The sequence below is a fragment of the Triturus cristatus genome, chromosome 1_1 (genome assembly GCF_964204655.1).
Source record: "Triturus cristatus chromosome 1_1, aTriCri1.1, whole genome shotgun sequence".
In the NCBI taxonomy this organism is placed as follows: Eukaryota; Metazoa; Chordata; class Amphibia; order Caudata; family Salamandridae; genus Triturus; species Triturus cristatus.
The window spans coordinates 1,088,158,817-1,088,173,680 of record NC_140579.1 but is presented as its reverse complement, the minus strand read 5'-3'; positions in this window follow the sequence as shown (position 1 = coordinate 1,088,173,680).

Here is a 14,864-nt window from a genome sequence, read left to right as displayed (position 1 = left end):
ACTGCAGTGGCGTAGTGAGCACGGGACCCACGTCTGGACATACCCTTCCCACATAGGGCGAACAGAAAAACACACAAGATGATGGACGGAATGTTGCACATTGGCAAAACATTCACCCCCAGTCACAGATCTGGGTTTAATCCATCGTTATTTTGCTCACCACGCCACCCCAGTTCAGACATGGCCATATGCAAATCAGTCTTGACCCTGTGACTCATGGGAACAGTCCAGCCCGAACTGCCAAGCCATATCTTCCCTGGACCAGAATCAAGTATCCTGGGACCGGTTTCGGGGTTTCACACCTCGTCAACCAGGATAGCTTGACTCCAGTGGCGTAGTGAGCACGGGACCCATGTCTGAGGATACCCTTCCCACATAAGGCGAACAGCAAAACACACAAGATGATGGACGGAATGCTGCACATTGGCAAAACATTCACCCCCAGTCACAGATCTGGGTTTAATCCATCGTTATTTTGCTCACCACGCCACCCCAGTTCATACATGGCCATATGCAAATCAGTCTTGCCCTGTGCCTCATGGGAACAGTCCAGCCCGAACTGCCACGCCATGTCTTCCCTCGACCAGAATCAAGCATCCTAGGACCGGTTTCAGGGTTTCACCCTTCTTCAGCCAAGATACCTTGACTCCAGTGGCGTAGTGAGCACGGGACCCACGTCTGAGGATACCCTTCCCACATAAGGCGAACAGCAAAACACACAAGATGATGGACGGAATGTTGCACATTGGCAAAACATTCACCCCCAGTCACAGATCTGGGTTTAATCCATCGTTATTTTGCTCACCACGCCACCCTAGTTTAGACATGGCCATATGCAAATCAGTCTTGACCCTGCGCTTCATGAGAACAGTCCAGCCCGAACTGCCAAGCCATGTCTTCCCTGGACGGGAATCAAGCATCCTAGGACCGGTTTCGGGGTTTCACCCCTCTTCAGCCAGGATAGCTTGACTGCAGTGGCGTAGTGAGCACGAGACCCACGTTTGGGAATACCCTTCCCACATAGGGCGAACAGCAAAACACACAAGATGATGGACGGAATGTTGCTCTTCGGCAAAACATTCACCCCCAGTTACAGATCTGGGTTTAATCCATCGTTATTTTGCTCACCACGCCACCCCAGTTCAGATATGGCCATATGCAAATCAGTCTTAACCCTGTGCCTCATGAGAACAGTCCAGCCCGAACTGCCAAGCCATGTCTTCCCTGGACAGAATCAAGCATCCTAGGACCGGTTTAGGGGTTTCACCACTCTTCAGCCAGGATAGCTTGACTCCAGTGGCGTAGTGAGCACGGGACCCACGTCTGGGCATACCCTTCCCACATAGGGCGAACAGCAAAACACACAAGATGATGGACGGAATGTTGCACATTGGCAAATCATTCACCTCCGGTCACAGATCTGCGTTTAATCCATCGTTATTTTGCTCACCACGCCACCCCAGTTCAGACATAGCCATATGCAAATCAGTCTTGACCCTGTGCCTCATGGGAACAGTCCAGGCCGAACTGACAAGCCATGTCTTCCCTGGACCGGAATCAAGCATCCTAGGACCGGTTTCGGGGTTTCACACCTCTTCAGCCAGGATAGCTTGACTCCAGTGGCGTAGTGAGCACGGGACCGACGTCTGGACATACCCTTCCCACATAGGGCGAACAGCAAAACACACAAGATGATGGACGGAATGTTGCACTTCGGCAAAACATTCACCCCCAGTCACAGATCTGGGTTTAATCCATCGTTATTTTGCTCACCACGCCACCCCAGTTCAGACATGGCCAAATGCAAATCAGTCTTGACCCTGTGCCTCATGGGAACAGTCCATCCAGAACTGCCAAGCCATGTCTTCCCTGGAACAGAATCAAGTATCCTGGGACCGGTTTCGGGGTTTCACCCCTCTTCAGCCAGGATAGCTTGACTCCAGTGGCGTAGTGAGCACGGGACCCATGTCTTAGGATACCCTTCCCACATAAGGCGAACAGCAAAACACACAAGATGATGGACGGAATGCTGCACATTGGCAAAACATTCACCCCAGTCACAGATCTGGGTTTAATCCATCGTTATTTTGCTCACCACGCCACCCCAGTTCATACATGGCCATATGCAAATCAGTCTTGCCCTGTGCCTCATGGGAACAGTCCAGCCCGAACTGCCACGCCATGTCTTCCCTCGACCAGAATCAAGCATCCTAGGACCGGTTTCAGGGTTTCAACCTTCTTCAGCCAAGATACCTTGACTCCAGTGGCGTAGTGAGCACGGGACCCACGTCTGGGCATATCCTTCCCACATAGGGCGAACAGCAAAACACACAAGATGATGGACGGAATGTTGTACATTGGCAAAACATTCACCCCCAGTCACAGATCTGGGTTTAATCCATCGTTATTTTGCTCACCACGCCACCCTAGTTCAGACATGGCCATATGCAAATCAGTCTTGACCCTGTGCCTCATGAGAACAGTCCAACCCGAATAGCCAAGCCATGTCTTCCCTGAACCGGAATCAAGCATCCTAGGACCGGTTTCAGGGTTTCACCCCTCTTCAGCCAGGATAGCTTGACTGCAGTGGTGTAGTGAGCACGGGACCCACGTCTGGGCATACCCTTCCCACATAGGGCGAACAGCAAAACACATAAGATGATGGCTGGAATGTTGCACATTGGCAAAACGTTCACCCCCAGTCACAGATCTGGGTTTAATCCATCGTTATTTTGCTCACCACGCCACCCCAGTACAGACATGGCCATATGCAAATCAGTCTTGACCCTGTGCCTCATGGGAACAGTCCAGCCCGAACTGCCAAGCCATGTCTTCCCTGGACCGGAATCAAGCATCCTAGGACCGGTTTAGGGGTTTCACCACTCTTCAGCCAGGATGCTTGACTCCAGTGGCGTAGTGAGCACGGGACCCACGTCTGGCATACCCTTCCCACATAGGGCGAACAGCAAAACACACAAGATGATGGACGGAATGTTGCACATTGGCAAAACATTCATCCCCAGTCACAGATCTGGGTTTAATCCATTGTTATTTTGCTCACCACGCCACCCCAGTTCAGACATGGCCATATGCAAATCAGTCTTGACCCTGTGCCTCATGAGAACAGTCCAACCCAAATTGCCAAGCCATGTCTTCCCTGGACCGGAATCAAGCATCCTAGGACCGGTTTCAGGGTTTCACCCCTCTTAAGCCAGGATAGCTTGACTGCAGTGGCGTAGTGAGCACGGGACCCACGTCTGGCCATACCCTTCCCACATAGGGCGAACAGAAAAACACACAAGATGATGGACGGAATGTTGCACATTGGCAAAACATTCACCCCCAGTCACAGATCTGGGTTTAATCCATCGTTATTTTGCTCACCACGCCACCCCAGTTCAGACATGGCCATATGCAAATCAGTCTTGACCCTGTGCCTCATGGGAACAGTCCAGCCCGAACTGCCAAGCCATATCTTCCCTGGACCAGAATCAAGTATCCTGGGACCGGTTTCGGGGTTTCACACCTCGTCAACCAGGATAGCTTGACTCCAGTGGCGTAGTGAGCACGGGACCCATGTCTGAGGATACCCTTCCCACATAAGGCGAACAGCAAAACACACAAGATGATGGACGGAATGCTGCACATTGGCAAAACATTCACCCCCAGTCACAGATCTGGGTTTAATCCATCGTTATTTTGCTCACCACGCCACCCCAGTTCATACATGGCCATATGCAAATCAGTCTTGCCCTGTGCCTCATGGGAACAGTCCAGCCCGAACTGCCACGCCATGTCTTCCCTCGACCAGAATCAAGCATCCTAGGACCGGTTTCAGGGTTTCACCCTTCTTCAGCCAAGATACCTTGACTCCAGTGGCGTAGTGAGCACGGGACCCACGTCTGAGGATACCCTTCCCACATAAGGCGAACAGCAAAACACACAAGATGATGGACGGAATGTTGCACATTGGCAAAACATTCACCCCCAGTCACAGATCTGGGTTTAATCCATCGTTATTTTGCTCACCACGCCACCCTAGTTTAGACATGGCCATATGCAAATCAGTCTTGACCCTGCGCTTCATGAGAACAGTCCAGCCCGAACTGCCAAGCCATGTCTTCCCTGGACGGGAATCAAGCATCCTAGGACCGGTTTCGGGGTTTCACCCCTCTTCAGCCAGGATAGCTTGACTCCAGTGGCATAGTGAGCACGAGACCCACGTTTGGGAATACCCTTCCCACATGGGGCGAACAGCAAAACACACAAGATGATGGACGGAATGTTGCACATTGGCAAAACATTCATCCCCAGTCACAGATCTGGGTTTAATCCATTGTTATTTTGCTCACCACGCCACCCCAGTTCAGACATGGCCATATGCAAATCAGTCTTGACCCTGTGCCTCATGAGAACAGTCCAACCCGAATTGCCAAGCCATGTCTTCCCTGGACCGGAATCAAGCATCCTAGGACCGGTTTCAGGGTTTCACCCTTCTTCAGCCAGGATAGCTTGACTGCAGTGGCGTAGTGAGCACGGGACCCACGTCTGGACATACCCTTCCCACATAGGGCGAACAGCAAAACACACAAGATGATGGACGGAATGTTGCACTTCGGCAAAACATTCACCCCCAGTTACAGATCTGGGTTTAATCCATCGTTATTTTGCTCACCACGCCACCCCAGTTCATACATGGCCATATGCAAATCAGTCTTGCCCTGTGCCTCATGGGAACAGTCCAGCCCGAACTGCCACGCCATGTCTTCCCTCGACCAGAATCAAGCATCCTAGGACCGGTTTCAGGGTTTCACCCTTCTTCAGCCAAGATACCTTGACTCCAGTGGCGTAGTGAGCACGGGACCCACGTCTGAGGATACCCTTCCCACATAAGGCGAACAGCAAAACACACAAGATGATGGACGGAATGTTGCACATTGGCAAAACATTCACCCCCAGTCACAGATCTGGGTTTAATCCATCGTTATTTTGCTCACCACGCCACCCTAGTTTAGACATGGCCATATGCAAATCAGTCTTGACCCTGCGCTTCATGAGAACAGTCCAGCCCGAACTGCCAAGCCATGTCTTCCCTGGACGGGAATCAAGCATCCTAGGACCGGTTTCGGGGTTTCACCCCTCTTCAGCCAGGATAGCTTGACTCCAGTGGCATAGTGAGCACGAGACCCACGTTTGGGAATACCCTTCCCACATGGGGCGAACAGCAAAACACACAAGATGATGGACGGAATGTTGCACATTGGCAAAACATTCATCCCCAGTCACAGATCTGGGTTTAATCCATTGTTATTTTGCTCACCACGCCACCCCAGTTCAGACATGGCCATATGCAAATCAGTCTTGACCCTGTGCCTCATGAGAACAGTCCAACCCGAATTGCCAAGCCATGTCTTCCCTGGACCGGAATCAAGCATCCCATGACCGGTTTCAGGGTTTCACCCCTCTTCAGCCAGGATAGCTTGACTGCAGTGGCGTAGTGAGCACGGGACCCACGTCTGGACATACCCTTCCCACATAGGGCGAACAGCAAAACACACAAGATGATGGACGGAATGTTGCACTTCGGCAAAACATTCACCCCCAGTTACAGATCTGGGTTTAATCCATCGTTATTTTGCTCACCACGCCACCCCAGTTCAGATATGGCCATATGCAAATCAGTCTTAACCCTGTGCCTCATGAGAACAGTCCAGCCCGAACTGCCAAGCCATGTCTTCCCTGGACAGAATCAAGCATCCTAGGACCGGTTTAGGGGTTTCACCACTCTTCAGCCAGGATGCTTGACTCCAGTGGCGTAGTGAGCACGGGACCCACGTCTGGCATACCCTTCCCACATAGGGCGAACAGCAAAACACACAAGATGATGGACGGAATGTTGCACATTGGCAAAACATTCATCCCCAGTCACAGATCTGGGTTTAATCCATTGTTATTTTGCTCACCACGCCACCCCAGTTCAGACATGGCCATATGCAAATCAGTCTTGACCCTGTGCCTCATGAGAACAGTCCAACCCAAATTGCCAAGCCATGTCTTCCCTGGACCGGAATCAAGCATCCTAGGACCGGTTTCAGGGTTTCACCCCTCTTAAGCCAGGATAGCTTGACTGCAGTGGCGTAGTGAGCACGGGACCCACGTCTGGACATACCCTTCCCACATAGGGCGAACAGAAAAACACACAAGATGATGGACGGAATGTTGCACATTGGCAAAACATTCACCCCCAGTCACAGATCTGGGTTTAATCCATCGTTATTTTGCTCACCACGCCACCCCAGTTCAGACATGGCCATATGCAAATCAGTCTTGACCCTGTGCCTCATGGGAACAGTCCAGCCCGAACTGCCAAGCCATATCTTCCCTGGACCAGAATCAAGTATCCTGGGACCGGTTTCGGGGTTTCACACCTCGTCAACCAGGATAGCTTGACTCCAGTGGCGTAGTGAGCACGGGACCCATGTCTGAGGATACCCTTCCCACATAAGGCGAACAGCAAAACACACAAGATGATGGACGGAATGCTGCACATTGGCAAAACATTCACCCCCAGTCACAGATCTGGGTTTAATCCATCGTTATTTTGCTCACCACGCCACCCCAGTTCATACATGGCCATATGCAAATCAGTCTTGCCCTGTGCCTCATGGGAACAGTCCAGCCCGAACTGCCACGCCATGTCTTCCCTCGACCAGAATCAAGCATCCTAGGACCGGTTTCAGGGTTTCACCCTTCTTCAGCCAAGATACCTTGACTCCAGTGGCGTAGTGAGCACGGGACCCACGTCTGAGGATACCCTTCCCACATAAGGCGAACAGCAAAACACACAAGATGATGGACGGAATGTTGCACATTGGCAAAACATTCACCCCCAGTCACAGATCTGGGTTTAATCCATCGTTATTTTGCTCACCACGCCACCATAGTTTAGACATGGCCATATGCAAATCAGTCTTGACCCTGCGCTTCATGAGAACAGTCCAGCCCGAACTGCCAAGCCATGTCTTCCCTGGACGGGAATCAAGCATCCTAGGACCGGTTTCGGGGTTTCACCCCTCTTCAGCCAGGATAGCTTGACTCCAGTGGCATAGTGAGCACGAGACCCACGTTTGGGAATACCCTTCCCACATGGGGCGAACAGCAAAACACACAAGATGATGGACGGAATGTTGCACATTGGCAAAACATTCATCCCCAGTCACAGATCTGGGTTTAATCCATTGTTATTTTGCTCACCACGCCACCCCAGTTCAGACATGGCCATATGCAAATCAGTCTTGACCCTGTGCCTCATGAGAACAGTCCAACCCGAATTGCCAAGCCATGTCTTCCCTGGACCGGAATCAAGCATCCTAGGACCGGTTTCAGGGTTTCACCCCTCTTCAGCCAGGATAGCTTGACTGCAGTGGCGTAGTGAGCACGGGACCCACGTCTGGACATACCCTTCCCACATAGGGCGAACAGCAAAACACACAAGATGATGGACGGAATGTTGCACTTCGGCAAAACATTCACCCCCAGTTACAGATCTGGGTTTAATCCATCGTTATTTTGCTCACCACGCCACCCCAGTTCATACATGGCCATATGCAAATCAGTCTTGCCCTGTGCCTCATGGGAACAGTCCAGCCCGAACTGCCACGCCATGTCTTCCCTCGACCAGAATCAAGCATCCTAGGACCGGTTTCAGGGTTTCACCCTTCTTCAGCCAAGATACCTTGACTCCAGTGGCGTAGTGAGCACGGGACCCACGTCTGAGGATACCCTTCCCACATAAGGCGAACAGCAAAACACACAAGATGATGGACGGAATGTTGCACATTGGCAAAACATTCACCCCCAGTCACAGATCTGGGTTTAATCCATCGTTATTTTGCTCACCACGCCACCCTAGTTTAGACATGGCCATATGCAAATCAGTCTTGACCCTGCGCTTCATGAGAACAGTCCAGCCCGAACTGCCAAGCCATGTCTTCCCTGGACGGGAATCAAGCATCCTAGGACCGGTTTCGGGGTTTCACCCCTCTTCAGCCAGGATAGCTTGACTCCAGTGGCATAGTGAGCACGAGACCCACGTTTGGGAATACCCTTCCCACATGGGGCGAACAGCAAAACACACAAGATGATGGACGGAATGTTGCACATTGGCAAAACATTCATCCCCAGTCACAGATCTGGGTTTAATCCATTGTTATTTTGCTCACCACGCCACCCCAGTTCAGACATGGCCATATGCAAATCAGTCTTGACCCTGTGCCTCATGAGAACAGTCCAACCCGAATTGCCAAGCCATGTCTTCCCTGGACCGGAATCAAGCATCCCATGACCGGTTTCAGGGTTTCACCCCTCTTCAGCCAGGATAGCTTGACTGCAGTGGCGTAATGAGCACGGGACCCACGTCTGGACATACCCTTCCCACATAGGGCGAACAGCAAAACACACAAGATGATGGACGGAATGTTGCACTTCGGCAAAACATTCACCCCCAGTTACAGATCTGGGTTTAATCCATCGTTATTTTGCTCACCACGCCACCCCAGTTCAGATATGGCCATATGCAAATCAGTCTTAACCCTGTGCCTCATGAGAACAGTCCAGCCCGAACTGCCAAGCCATGTCTTCCCTGGACAGAATCAAGCATCCTAGGACCGGTTTAGGGGTTTCACCACTCTTCAGCCAGGATAGCTTGACTCCAGTGGCGTAGTGAGCACGGGACCCACGTCTGGGCATACCCTTCCCACATAGGGCGAACAGCAAAACACACAAGATGATGGACGGAATGTTGCACATTGGCAAATCATTCACCTCCGGTCACAGATCTGCGTTTAATCCATCGTTATTTTGCTCACCACGCCACCCCAGTTCAGACATAGCCATATGCAAATCAGTCTTGACCCTGTGCCTCATGGGAACAGTCCAGGCCGAACTGACAAGCCATGTCTTCCCTGGACCGGAATCAAGCATCCTAGGACCGGTTTCGGGGTTTCACACCTCTTTAGCCAGGATAGCTTGACTCCAGTGGCGTAGTGAGCACGGGACCGACGTCTGGACATACCCTTCCCACATAGGGCGAACAGCAAAACACACAAGATGATGGACGGAATGTTGCACTTCGGCAAAACATTCACCCCCAGTCACAGATCTGGGTTTAATCCATCGTTATTTTGCTCACCACGCCACCCCAGTTCAGACATGGCCAAATGCAAATCAGTCTTGACCCTGTGCCTCATGGGAACAGTCCATCCAGAACTGCCAAGCCATGTCTTCCCTGGAACAGAATCAAGTATCCTGGGACCGGTTTCGGGGTTTCACCCCTCTTCAGCCAGGATAGCTTGACTCCAGTGGCGTAGTGAGCACGGGACCCATGTCTTAGGATACCCTTCCCACATAAGGCGAACAGCAAAACACACAAGATGATGGACGGAATGCTGCACATTGGCAAAACATTCACCCCAGTCACAGATCTGGGTTTAATCCATCGTTATTTTGCTCACCACGCCACCCCAGTTCATACATGGCCATATGCAAATCAGTCTTGCCCTGTGCCTCATGGGAACAGTCCAGCCCGAACTGCCACGCCATGTCTTCCCTCGACCAGAATCAAGCATCCTAGGACCGGTTTCAGGGTTTCAACCTTCTTCAGCCAAGATACCTTGACTCCAGTGGCGTAATGAGCACGGGACCCACGTCTGGGCATATCCTTCCCACATAGGGCGAACAGCAAAACACACAAGATGATGGACGGAATGTTGTACATTGGCAAAACATTCACCCCAGTCACAGATCTGGGTTTAATCCATCGTTATTTTGCTCACCACGCCACCCTAGTTCAGACATGGCCATATGCAAATCAGTCTTGACCCTGTGCCTCATGAGAACAGTCCAACCCGAATAGCCAAGCCATGTCTTCCCTGGACCGGAATCAAGCATCCTAGGACCGGTTTCAGGGTTTCACCCCTCTTCAGCCAGGATAGCTTGACTGCAGTGGTGTAGTGAGCACGGGACCCACGTCTGGGCATACCCTTCCCACATAGGGCGAACAGCAAAACACATAAGATGATGGCTGGAATGTTGCACATTGGCAAAACGTTCACCCCCAGTCACAGATCTGGGTTTAATCCATCGTTATTTTGCTCACCTCGCCACCCCAGTACAGACATGGCCATATGCAAATCAGTCTTGACCCTGTGCCTCATGGGAACAGTCCAGCCCGAACTGCCAAGCCATGTCTTCCCTGGACCGGAATCAAGCATCCTAGGACCGGTTTAGGGGTTTCACCACTCTTCAGCCAGGATGCTTGACTCCAGTGGCGTAGTGAGCACGGGACCCACGTCTGGCATACCCTTCCCACATAGGGCGAACAGCAAAACACACAAGATGATGGACGGAATGTTGCACATTGGCAAAACATTCATCCCCAGTCACAGATCTGGGTTTAATCCATTGTTATTTTGCTCACCACGCCACCCCAGTTCAGACATGGCCATATGCAAATCAGTCTTGACCCTGTGCCTCATGAGAACAGTCCAACCTAAATTGCCAAGCCATGTCTTCCCTGGACCGGAATCAAGCATCCTAGGACCGGTTTCAGGGTTTCACCCCTCTTAAGCCAGGATAGCTTGACTGCAGTGGCGTAGTGAGCACGGGACCCACGTCTGGACATACCCTTCCCACATAGGGCGAACAGAAAAACACACAAGATGATGGACGGAATGTTGCACATTGGCAAAACATTCACCCCCAGTCACAGATCTGGGTTTAATCCATCGTTATTTTGCTCACCACGCCACCCCAGTTCAGACATGGCCATATGCAAATCAGTCTTGACCCTGTGCCTCATGGGAACAGTCCAGCCCTAACTGCCAAGCCATATCTTCCCTGGACCAGAATCAAGTATCCTGGGACCGGTTTCGGGGTTTCACACCTCGTCAACCAGGATAGCTTGACTCCAGTGGCGTAGTGAGCACGGGACCCATGTCTGAGGATACCCTTCCCACATAAGGCGAACAGCAAAACACACAAGATGATGGACGGAATGCTGCACATTGGCAAAACATTCACCCCCAGTCACAGATCTGGGTTTAATCCATCGTTATTTTGCTCACCACGCCACCCCAGTTCATACATGGCCATATGCAAATCAGTCTTGCCCTGTGCCTCATGGGAACAGTCCAGCCCGAACTGCCACGCCATGTCTTCCCTCGACCAGAATCAAGCATCCTAGGACCGGTTTCAGGGTTTCACCCTTCTTCAGCCAAGATACCTTGACTCCAGTGGCGTAGTGAGCACGGGACCCACGTCTGAGGATACCCTTCCCACATAAGGCGAACAGCAAAACACACAAGATGATGGACGGAATGTTGCACATTGGCAAAACATTCACCCCCAGTCACAGATCTGGGTTTAATCCATCGTTATTTTGCTCACCACGCCACCCTAGTTTAGACATGGCCATATGCAAATCAGTCTTGACCCTGCGCTTCATGAGAACAGTCCAGCCCGAACTGCCAAGCCATGTCTTCCCTGGACGGGAATCAAGCATCCTAGGACCGGTTTCGGGGTTTCACCCCTCTTCAGCCAGGATAGCTTGACTCCAGTGGCATAGTGAGCACGAGACCCACGTTTGGGAATACCCTTCCCACATGGGGCGAACAGCAAAACACACAAGATGATGGACGGAATGTTGCACATTGGCAAAACATTCATCCCCAGTCACAGATCTGGGTTTAATCCATTGTTATTTTGCTCACCACGCCACCCCAGTTCAGACATGGCCATATGCAAATCAGTCTTGACCCTGTGCCTCATGAGAACAGTCCAACCCGAATTGCCAAGCCATGTCTTCCCTGGACCGGAATCAAGCATCCTAGGACCGGTTTCAGGGTTTCACCCCTCTTCAGCCAGGATAGCTTGACTGCAGTGGCGTAGTGAGCACGGGACCCACGTCTGGACATACCCTTCCCACATAGGGCGAACAGCAAAACACACAAGATGATGGACGGAATGTTGCACTTCGGCAAAACATTCACCCCCAGTTACAGATCTGGGTTTAATCCATCGTTATTTTGCTCACCACACCACCCCAGTTCAGACATGGCGAAATGCAAATCAGTCTTGACCCTGTGCCTCATGGGAACAGTCCATCCAGAACTGCCAAGCCATGTCTTCCCTGGAACAGAATCAAGTATCCTGGGACCGGTTTCGGGGTTTCACCCCTCTTCAGCCAGGATAGCTTGACTCCAGTGGCGTAGTGAGCACGGGACCCATGTCTGAGGATACCCTTCCCACATAAGGCGAACAGCAAAACACACAAGATGATGGACGGAATGCTGCACATTGGCAAAACATTCACCCCCAGTCACAGATCTGGGTTTAATCCATCGTTATTTTGCTCACCACGCCACCCCAGTTCATACATGGCCATATGCAAATCAGTCTTGCCCTGTGCCTCATGGGAACAGTCCAGCCCGAACTGCCACGCCATGTCTTCCCTCGACCAGAATCAAGCATCCTAGGACCGGTTTCAGGGTTTCACCCCTCTTCAGCCAGGATAGCTTGACTCCAGTGGCGTAGTGAGCACGGGACCCACGTCTGAGGATACCCTTCCCACATAAGGCGAACAGCAAAACACACAGATGATGGACGGAATGTTGCACATTGGCAAAACATTCACCCCCAGTCACAGATCTGGGTTTAATCCATCGTTATTTTGCTCACCACGCCACCCTAGTTCAGACATGGCCATATGCAAATCAGTCTTGACCCTGCGCTTCATGAGAACAGTCCAGCCCGAACTGCCAAGCCATGTCTTCCCTGGACCGGAATCAAGCATCCTAGGACCGGTTTGTGGGTTTCACCCTTCTTCAGCCAAGATACCTTGACTCCAGTGGCGTAGTGAGCACGGGACCCACGTCTGGGCATACCCTTCCCACATAGGGCGAACAGCAAAACACACAAGATGATGGACGGAATGTTGTACATTGGCAAAACATTCACCCCCAGTCACAGATCTGGGTTTAATCCATTGTTATTTTGCTCACCACGCCACCCTAGTTCAGACATGGCCATATGCAAATCAGTCTTGACCCTGAGCTTCATGAGAACAGTCCAGCCCGAACTGCCAAGCCATGTCTTCCCTGGACCGGAATCAAGCATCTTAGGACCGGTTTCGGGATTTCACCCCTCTTCAGCCAGGATAGCTTGACTCCAGTGGCGTAGTGAGCACGAGACCCACGTTTGGGCATACCCTTCCCACATAGGGCGAACAGCAAAACACACAAGATGATGGACGGAATGTTGCACATTGGCAAAACATTCATCCCCAGTCACAGATCTGGGTTTAATCCATTGTTATTTTGCTCACCACGCCACCCTAGTTCAGACATGGCCATATGCAAATCAGTCTTGACCCTGTGCCTCATGAGAACAGTCCAACCCGAATTGCCAAGCCATGTCTTCCCTGGACCGGAATCAAGCATCCTAGGACCGGTTTCAGGGTTTCACCCCTCTTCAGCCAGGATAGCTTGACTGCAGTGGCGTAGTGAGCACGTGACCCACATATGGGCATACCCTTCTCACATAGGGCGAACAGCAAAACACACAAGATGATGGCCGGAATGTTGCACATTGGCAAAACATTCACCCCCAGTCACAGATCTGGGTTTAATCCATCGTTATTTTGCCCACCACACCACCCCAGTTCAGACATGGCCATTTTCAAATCAGTCTTGACCCTGTGCCTCATGGGAACAGTCCAGCCCGAACTGCCAAGCCATGTCTTCCCTGGACAGAATCAAGCATCCTAGGACCGGTTTAGGGGTTTCACCACTCTTCAGCCAGGATAGCTTGACTCCAGTGGCGTAGTGAGCACGGGACCCACGTCTGAGGATACCCTTCCCACATAAGGCGAACAGCAAAACACACAAGATGATGGACGGAATGTTGTACATTGGCAAAACATTCACCCCCAGTCACAGATCTGGGTTTAATCCATCGTTATTTTGCTCACCACGCCACCCTAGTTCAGACATGGCCATGTGCAAATCAGTCTTGACCCTGCGCTTCATGACAACAGTCCAGCCCGAACTGCCAAGCCATGTCTTCCCTGGACGGGAATCAAGCATCCTAGGCCCGGTCTCGAGGTTTCACCCCTCTTCAGCCAGGATAGCTTGACTCCAGTGGCATAGTGAGCATGAGACCCACATTTGGGAATACCCTTCACACATGGGGCGAACAGCAAAACACACAAGATGATGGACGGAATGTTGCACATTGGCAAAACATTCATCCCCAGTCACAGATCTGAGTTTAATCCATTGTTATTTTGCTCACCACGCCACCCCAGTTCAGACATGGCCATATGCAAATCAGTCATGACCCTGTGCCTCATGAGAACAGTCCAACCCGAATTGCCAAGCCATGTCTTCCCTGGACCGGAATCAAGCATCCTAGGATCGGTTTCAGGGTTTCACCCCTCTTCAGCCAGGATAGCTTGACTGCAGTGGCGTAGTGAGCACGGGACCCACGTCTGGACATACCCTTCCCACATAGGGCGAACAGCAAAACACACAAGATGATGGACGGAATGTTGCACTTCGACAAAACATTCACCCCCAGTTACAGATCTGGGTTTAATCCATCGTTATTTTGCTCACCACGCCACCCCAGTTCAGACATGGCCAAATGCAAATCAGTCTTGACCCTGTGCCTCATGGGAACAGTCCATCCAGAACTGCCAAGCCATGTCTTCCCTGGAACAGAATCAAGTATCCTGGGACCGGTTTCGGGGTTTCACCCCTCTTCAGCCAGGATAGCTTGACTCCAGTGGCGTAGTGAGCACGGGACCC